Source organism: Engraulis encrasicolus, chromosome 8, assembly GCF_034702125.1.
Source record: "Engraulis encrasicolus isolate BLACKSEA-1 chromosome 8, IST_EnEncr_1.0, whole genome shotgun sequence".
Classification (NCBI taxonomy): domain Eukaryota; kingdom Metazoa; phylum Chordata; class Actinopteri; order Clupeiformes; family Engraulidae; genus Engraulis; species Engraulis encrasicolus.
The window spans coordinates 48,610,567-48,619,718 of record NC_085864.1 but is presented as its reverse complement, the minus strand read 5'-3'; positions in this window follow the sequence as shown (position 1 = coordinate 48,619,718).

The window sequence follows — 9,152 nt, the reverse complement described above, 5'->3', positions numbered from 1 at the left end:
TAGATGGAGAATAGTGAAAAGACAACATATTAAGTGTTAAAACCCAGAAAAAATATTGTTTTGGGGGACATATGTACTCATTTCTAATTTGATAAATCCAACACGTCTCAAATAAGTTGGGACGGGGATCAGTGAAATTTAGTAAACATCCAAATAAGATAAAACAACAAAGAAGAACATTTCAAAATGAATTGTACTGACGGACTATATAGGTGTCCAGGTATAAGATCATCACAGAGAGGCTGAGTTGCTCAGAATTAAAGATGCAAAGGGAATAATTACCATAGTTATTACATACATTTTTGAATTCCCTTTGATTTACCACGATTGAGTGTATATAAGACATATTTTTGTTACTAAAATCATTGTATAGGTTCATGACATCATGAAATATATATTGGCTGTAGTCTCACTCTAGCACTCTAGCACTCCAGTAGAGTTAAATACAGTGCTGAATGGTATAAATGGGTTTTGAACAGCATGAAAAGCCACTCATGCATTATATTTTGAAGGGAGATCTTCGATTACTGCCACATAGTAAGGTCAAATTGCATTCTCTACTATGTTTTAACAGTTTGGCTCCATCATAAGGACCAGCAGGTGATAAAACAGTGGGCTTTTGGTAAAGACCTGTCACACTGCAAGCACTACAGAAAGGAAAACATTGCAAAACATGACAAGGAATACACCCACCATTTAAGCTGGTGAAATCATGTCCAAGATAGGAATTAACACTGTTTTTTATATAAAATCATTTAATCGGTTAATGTATTTAACTGTTAAGTGTCTTTTGTTTTGTTTTTAGTCTTCCTCGACATTTGCTGCCATTTATTGTCCCCGTCCCAACTCTTTTGAGACGTGTTGGATTTATCAAATTAGAAATGAGTACATATGTCCCCCAAAACAATATTTTTGTTACAAATATTTAACACTTAATATGTTGTCTTTTCACTATTCTCCATCTAATGAATAGATTGAATGTTTTGAAAATGATAGCATTTTGATTTTATTCACTGTTAACCAAACGTCCCAACTTCACCGGAGTTGGGGTTTGTAGGTTATATACAAGATGTTTGGAATTCTGTAACTCCTCATTAAACAAAAAAACAATTAATCAACTGGATGATTATTGTATTAAATTCCAGTGAGTGCATGTACTTAATGTACTTAAGGCTTAATATACAGCCTTCATCACCTTTTGTCACATCAAAGGCCACAAATTCAGATCAGATATTGCATTAGGGCATACCTTCAAGCTCTGGCCCTGAACAAAAGAGAAGGAAAACAAATATTTAACAGACAAGAATTTGAGCAAGGCCAAAATCATGTAATATGATATTGCGTCATGCAGTTGCGTTTAACTGTAATGAAAGACATACCGACAATTTCTTCACACTTCTCTTGTTATTTTATGGGTATGTGGGAAAGAGTGGGACTTACTTGATGGCGCTATTCCCATGACGGCTTCTGAGAAGAAAGATGCAACAGGCCTATAGAAAAAATAATAAAAACCCATCAGGACACAACATGGCCTGCTCCTTAAATTATCACATTTAACACCAACCAAACATCACAAACAAATGGCATGTAAAATCAATTTCAGAGGGAAATTGATTATGTACTGATGGATTCATTTGCTCTCCATCCATGTACGGTAATTTCCTCATTGACCTCCTTCCCAAACATTTTTTCTTCAATCATGACATTTAAAGTATTCTAAAGGTTAACATATATAGTCTAGTCCCAACCTTTTTCTTCAGGGACCCATATTTTTACCATTGTAAGCTTTGGTGACCCAATCGCGCGAGCGCCCGCACGAGAGGGAGTCACATGATACTCTGTTTCCTGCGAAAACTCATTAGTTATCATTTTATTCTTCAATTTGTCCTCAGTCAAATATAGAATAACTGCTTAATGTATCGCTTACATTTTGTTGCTTCTATGCATGCATAAGTTAAATGCTTTGTCATTTATTCAACATGAGCTATATAGTTAAAATTAAACCCCTTAAAATCATGAGGGCTTCGCGACCCACTGTGCATCCTTGGCAACCCATAGGTTGGGTCCCGACCCATAGGTTGGGAACCCCTGGTCTAGCCTATAGCCTACCCCCATACTCAAATAGCGACTCCCTGGGCATCTATCTCTGGCCCTCGAATAATTCTAAAAATAATAAGAAAAAAGTTTTGAGCAACTTGAATATTTATTATTGGCTGTTGCATTGAATCAATAATGCATCAAATGTGCTGTTTTCTTGTTGACAAAACCTGAGGTGACCTCTTTGCTGGGTCCATATTACTGCAGCTACACTTGTAAATTCTCATTATGCATGTCAGGGCTGCATAAACAAAGTCATAAGCAACATTTGAGCTTTGTCTGAAAAGTGTTATCTTCAGACTTTTTGGTTTTCTCACTAGAAATAAATATTCACGAATGCAGTGGCTATCAGATGATCTTATGTCAATTAAAAAAAATGCTGCAATAAATATTTTACCCTCCTGTCACTGAACACAAAATATCTGCTGTGTGTGTGAGTGCATGTGTTTTGTGCTTACAAAGGCCTTGACATTTTTTTCGTTAGGCTATGTGTTGCTCTCCCCCTTTCAATTTGGGAAAACTGGCCCTCTGGGACTTTTAATTGAGTAGGCCTAGGCCTACCCCTGCAATAGACCCTCTCATAATACAATATTTGTAATACATTGCTTGTATGCTGACATATAATACTGGAGGCGTATTACAGAAACTTCCTATCTTCAGAATCTTATCTTATCTGTCTAGTTACCGCGGCAACGGCACTTTAGGACCGAATTTAGGAAAAGCGCATTACAGAACAGCGTTTCCTAAGTTGTTTTGCGCATCCTATCTTAAGTTAAGAAAGGGGTATTACAGAAACATCCTAACTTTAGGACAGCCACCCAGCTTTCCTAATTCCAGTTATCCATTGATTTGTTAGCCAAAATTTAGCTGGTGTTCATCACCATTTACCCACACTCAGCTCGCTGTTTCAGCCAGAGCTAACCGTGAAGTCTATCCGGGAAAACAACGCAAGTGTGAACGGATGAAATGTTAATTAAATTAGGCTATATTGACTGACGTGAAGTGAAGAGTTGATGATAAATATAACCGACTTCGATGTTAAGTCCGATATCAACTTCCTTAATTGACAGCCGACCATGGGTCAAGCCAAGTCGGCTAATTGTCATTTATTTATATAGGCCTACATGCGCTGGTCATAAGACATTTCATGAAATTACGTCTTAACTGTTTTGCGTGCATTCGCTTGGAAAAACAAAGCATTGGGATGAAAATATGGAAAATGGGAAGCACTTTATTGGGACTGAAACCACAATGCATTTGGTCAACTTGAGGTTGCAGGCAGCGAGAGTGACCTAATTTCGTCCTCACAGATGTTGCTGTATTAGAAATCCGTTCGGTGGAACGTCACTAATAAGTGCGTTATTTAAAAGAAATGAGCTTAAAAAGTTTAGAGAAATATTTACGTCCTCTTCCTCTCTGGTTTAGTATCACGCAGACCGCGAGATGCAGCAGCAGTCAAATCTGTGTAGGCTATTCTAGCTTGCGTCGCACTAGGCCTACTTTAGATCGCTACTTTAGAATTCCTAACTCAAGATAAGATAGAATTTCCAAAGATAATATAAGAATCATCAATGTTTCTGTAATACCAAACTGGAAAAAAATCTTATCTCAAGTCAAAAGTTAAGATAGGACGACTGAAGATAGGAAGTTTTCTGTAATACGCCTACGCCCCCTGATTTCATTCTTCATTCAGTCTTGCCATGTGGGCCTAATGCAATGCACATAGGCTACACGATGTACATCGTATGAAAACTGCAATAATTGCAGTGTTTTCATTAATTGAAAAACAAATCCGCCACATATCGATGTAGGCCTACCGCGATAGACCCAGTCGGCAACTCTCGCCTATGAAACGGCTTATTCCCCCCCACGTTTGTTCCACCTGCTGTATGTAGTGGCTAATTAATATGCCTATGTGCCGTAAAGCGTAGGCTAAGTCCTATTGCTACGAAACACCAATATGCACTAGCCTATGTTATGTTTAGCCTACACCAGCAAACACCCCACACCTCAAAACGGAGCGCAGTTAAAACGCCATAAAAACAAATCAAACAATACGACCACACCCGGATGCCTCTCCAGTTTTCGGACACGTTCGTACTGTAGGCCTACTTCAAGATGTTGAGAGTAAACACAGTTAAAACTCGCGTGTAGACCTCACCAGTGTTTCTTCTAAACTGAACGCCAACCAACTAATTAAAGCAGATGTGCACTGAATATTGTGTTGTGTATGCGCTTAGTAGGCCTAGTCCTACCTTGTAGAATGCTCTGTGGAAAGTTCTGAATTCCGAGTTACTTTCAGTTTCATTTTCAACACTCCTGACTCAACACCTGTCCTCTCCCACCACCTGCTGGCCAGATTCCTGAACTGCACCATTGACATTGTGTAACAGTAGTTCTTCTTAAAGTGTTTATGAAACGAAAACAAAGTAAAGGAATTGGACCATTTCCAGGACAGATTCTGACAGTTCTAAGCCTTGTGAATAAAATGGGATATTGTCTGGGTGATATTTTGTCCTAAAAGTCATGTTAAAACGTTCCCAAAAAGTGTTATGTTCGGGGTTTTTTTGGTGACATGCAAATTTTATGCAAATGATATGCGTGACATAAAAGGGGGGAGTTCACCTCATTCCACCTTGTTCAGATCAATGGCGGCTAGTACCAAACCAAAGCGCAGTGTCAAGCAGTGTGTTGCTGGAGGGCCAGCTGCAAAAATGGCTACTTGACAGAAGGAATATCTTTGCACAAGTTCCCTTCTGTGAAGAATGATGGAACTGTGGCCAACTGTGGAGAAGGCTAAAACAAGGGCTCTGTGGATCCAATTCGTACGCAGGCACCGGTGTGGCAGCTTTTGTGATATGCACCGGATTCTCATCCGCCCTGTAGGCTATCTGCTTGTGGGATAGACTGAAAAAAGTTAAGTATAGGGTACAGTTGGGCTAAATCAAATATGCCTGTGTAACAACAAGACTCTGATCTAATTCCAAAGTGTAGGCATAACATAAATGACAGCCCCAAAACATTTGCTGACCATATTAGTCCACGGGCCAGGTGAGATGTCGGTACCACTCAGAGGGGCAAAGGTTGCTTATATTTTTTGAAAAGATACATGTCTGAAGTTAACATTTTTGTATGATAACCCTTCTGGAAGTACAGCCAAGTTAGGGTTATCAGCCGTTAAAGTAACACCCCCCCATCAAAAATTAAAGTTTTTAAGATGGGTGCCTGTCTTTCTACTGACCCTTGTTTAAGACATATAGGGATGGTTAATTTTGTTATGTGTGGTATCGTTGCGAAGGGGAGACTCTGAGCTTTCATCCGACACCTTTCGAGAACATTTTGGTTGAGTATAGCCCTCCCTGCAGCTCTTCAAACATTTATTCAGACACATTTTTTTCCATTTTCGCCGATATCATCTCTTGTCTTTTCATACTGTGGCATCAGGGAGCATCAGAGAGACCTATTTTAAACTCTAAAATACTCTCTCGAGTATCAGGAATCTGAAAATGTATCCTTTCACTATGTTATCCCATTTTTGGGGGGTAATTTTCAGTCTTGTATCAGGCATGCCACTTTTTTGTTGCTGTTTTTTTGGTGTGCTAATGTCTCGTATAGTCAAGAGGCAAGGCCTTTTTGAGACATTCTGCAGTTGGTTATCATAGCTTGTTATATATCATCAGGGTAGCCGACAGGAGGGGGGGGACAAAGGCATGTCTTGTCCCGGGCCCAGGGAGAGACGGGGCCCAGAATTGGATCCTCATTACATTGTATGTATTGAATTTGGGGTCCTTTCAGATGTCTTTGTCCTGGGCCAAGCCAAGGCTGTCAGCGGCCCTGTATATCATATGAAAGCTTGGATTGCATAGTATACAGATATGACCATGTATTTGGTGTACCTATTTGCATAGTAACCTATTTGCATAGCAACGGTTGCCAATTTGTTATGATGACTGAAACTTAATTATATGTCCAAAATACCTCAACACATTTGAACCTTGAAGATGAATTTGAGTGGTAACCATAATATATCTGACTCCACTCCACTTTTCTTTTTTACACCACATTGTACATGACCCCACACTACTCTATCAGTTCCATGTAGTGGTAAACTGGCAACGCTTCTAGGCCATTCTGCAATTGGTTATCATAGCTCATTAGACACCATATTAAAGCTTGGAGTTAACAGTGTATGGGATATTATGATATATTTGCTGTACCTATTTGCCTAGCAACGCAGGTAAAGCATTTTCCTTACCAACCAGCATCAATGATACAGTTTCTCAGCGATTCCATTGTGTTATGATACGTGAATCCTGACTACTTGTCCTAATATCAGTGTTGTGATGCAATACATCAAGAGGTTATATACAACATCTGCAACATATGTGATAATGGCCCATTTGATATTAGTCTTCCAACCGAAATCATAGCAAATGTGTGAGAAATACAATAGGCCTTTAAACATATCGTGTCAACTTTTGTAGACATATTGTGTCATGTTAAATATGACTTAAAAATGTTTGGTTACTACATGTCAGATCTACATGTATCTTAATTGTACATGTGCTTAGCAGCAGAGATGGGAAAAGAGTTGAAGTTGTACTCAAGTGAGCGTAGGGCTATCTTTCTTAAATCTTACTCGAGGGGTAAGTAAAAATGATGTACTCATCCAAAATCTGCTCAAGTAAAGGTAAAGTAGTTCAAAAAAGTACTGAACTTAAAATGTAATTTGATGAAAAATAGATCTTTGCTACTTTCAATTAGATGTCCTCTAGAGGCCTAGGCCACTTTTTTTGGTCTTTTATGGCTCATTTTGTGACAGGAAAGGATTGGCGAGAGAGAGAGAGAGGCGGCAACCTGGTGCCCTGTCTAGCAGCAGTCCATGCCTAGTCCTTTTGAGATGCTCTTCATTTAGTGGTTTTGTTTAGTCAATAATGACACATCTGGTGTTCCCAGACAGGCCCTCTTGCAGGAAAACCAGCAGGTCTATCATCTACAAACCTAAAGGCCAACTTCGGTCTTGGGTAGTGGTTTGAACAGGCAGCAGGGCTTTGTTGCATCTGGTATTGGAGACCTAGACTGTATCAGAGATGTCATGATTTATAGCAAAATGTAAAAACTCTCTGTGATATAACACTTGAAGATCATGAAGAAGTTGAACATATTGCAAAGGAAGAGTGAGGGACAATACCATCAGAAAAGTGCAAAAAGCTCATTGTCATTGTGCACCCAAATACAACTGGTGAGGACTGTATACTGACCATTCAGAAGACAAAAATATAATTTCAGCAGGGGATGTTTTCTTGGCACACGTTGGGCCCCTTTGTACCAATCAAGCATCATTACAATGCCCCAGTCTACTTGAACATCGTTGCAGGCAGTTAAATGGCTTCTTATGGCAAAAGGGGTAGGCTACAGCCCAGTACCCAGCCAAGTACCAGCCCAGCAAGGTGTACATCTTTGTGTATGCATTTTTTCTTTCTAACGTGGCATGTAGTATACAGTATACAGTATACCGTTTTATTCATAAGTCAGTATACAGGTGGGATTTCAACCTGCAACCCTCTGATCTGATGTCCATCTCCTGAACCACTACGCCACAACTGCCCCATGTGCTGTTACAGTATGTGTAACATGGCTGTTATGTAACTGTGTGAATGCCACAGTTGGTCCTACTCTCTACATTTACAGTGCATGTGCAGGGAGTACTACTCAGTGTGATATGAGGTTCTGTGCTATTGTGACATTAGCACATGTAGAGTAGCAGGGCAATAACAAATACATTACATCTACAGTGACTACCAGGTTCATATAGTTCAATGCTCAGCATGGTCTCCTATTGTAATGCACTGTACTCTACTGAACTATACACTACCGTACCATACAGTACTCTACTCTACTTCACTCTACTCCATTGTTCAGTACTGCTGCTTGGGTCTAGGGATGGGTCTCAGTGTATGCCTGGAAAGTGAGTTGCAGTTGCTCAGTTGGTACACCAACCACCAACACATGTGAATACAGTACATGTATGCATGTTGCTTCATCGGTGGCATGGTGTAGTAGTTGTTGCAGCAGTATGAAGTTCAGAACTCGTGCTATCTTTGCAAAGCTCTGATGACATTGTACCCCACTCTTCCTTTGCAAACCTCTTCATGATCTTCATCTCAAATCAAGTGTTCTTGCGGAGGGTTTTTAAATGTCGCTGTAAATCATGATACATGTGGTACGACCAAGGCCTCCAGGAGGAGAGAAGTGACGCACACATGTCACATTAAAATCTTGTTTCGAGAGTGTGCAGCACTTCTCTCCTCATGCAAGTGTGCAACTGCACTCAGGACCCGCCAGGTTAGTGGGGGGATTAATTAACCAGTGCTCTCCACCATCCTCTTCCATGACTGAGGCACCCCAATTATGGTACCGTCCCGCTGCACTGCTCCCTTTCGGATGCCCTTTGGGGGCTGCCCCCTTGCACGGGTGAGGCATAAATGCAATTTTGTTGTGTGTCGTGTGCACAGTGTGTAGTGTGTTGTGGAGTGCTGTGTCACAATGTGAATGGGTGTAGGAGCTAACTAGTTGGGCTTTCACTTCACTTTCACATGCCTACTACAAAGGGACAAGTTAAAGGATGAGTTTATGTTGTGTTTTTCACACAATTGCAATGATTTCAGTTGCAAGACTAATATCAAAGGGGACATTATCACATATATTTCTGGTATATAACCTCTGGGCGCATAACAACATTGATTTTAGGACAAATAGTTAGGATTCAGACACCATATAACACAATGAAATCACTGAGAAACTATATCATTGATACTGGTTATGGAAAATGATTTGCCTAGTTAACATTGCTCTGCAAACAGGTACACCAAATATGATAATATCTGAATATACTACCCACTCCAAGTTTTAATATGGTATACAACAAGCTATGACAACCAACTGCAAAATGTACCTAGAGGCATTGCTTCCTGAACTGTATGAGAAAATGGCAAAACTGTGTTTTGAAAAAAATACCATGCCTCATACAAGACTGAACATCACCCCCTAAACAT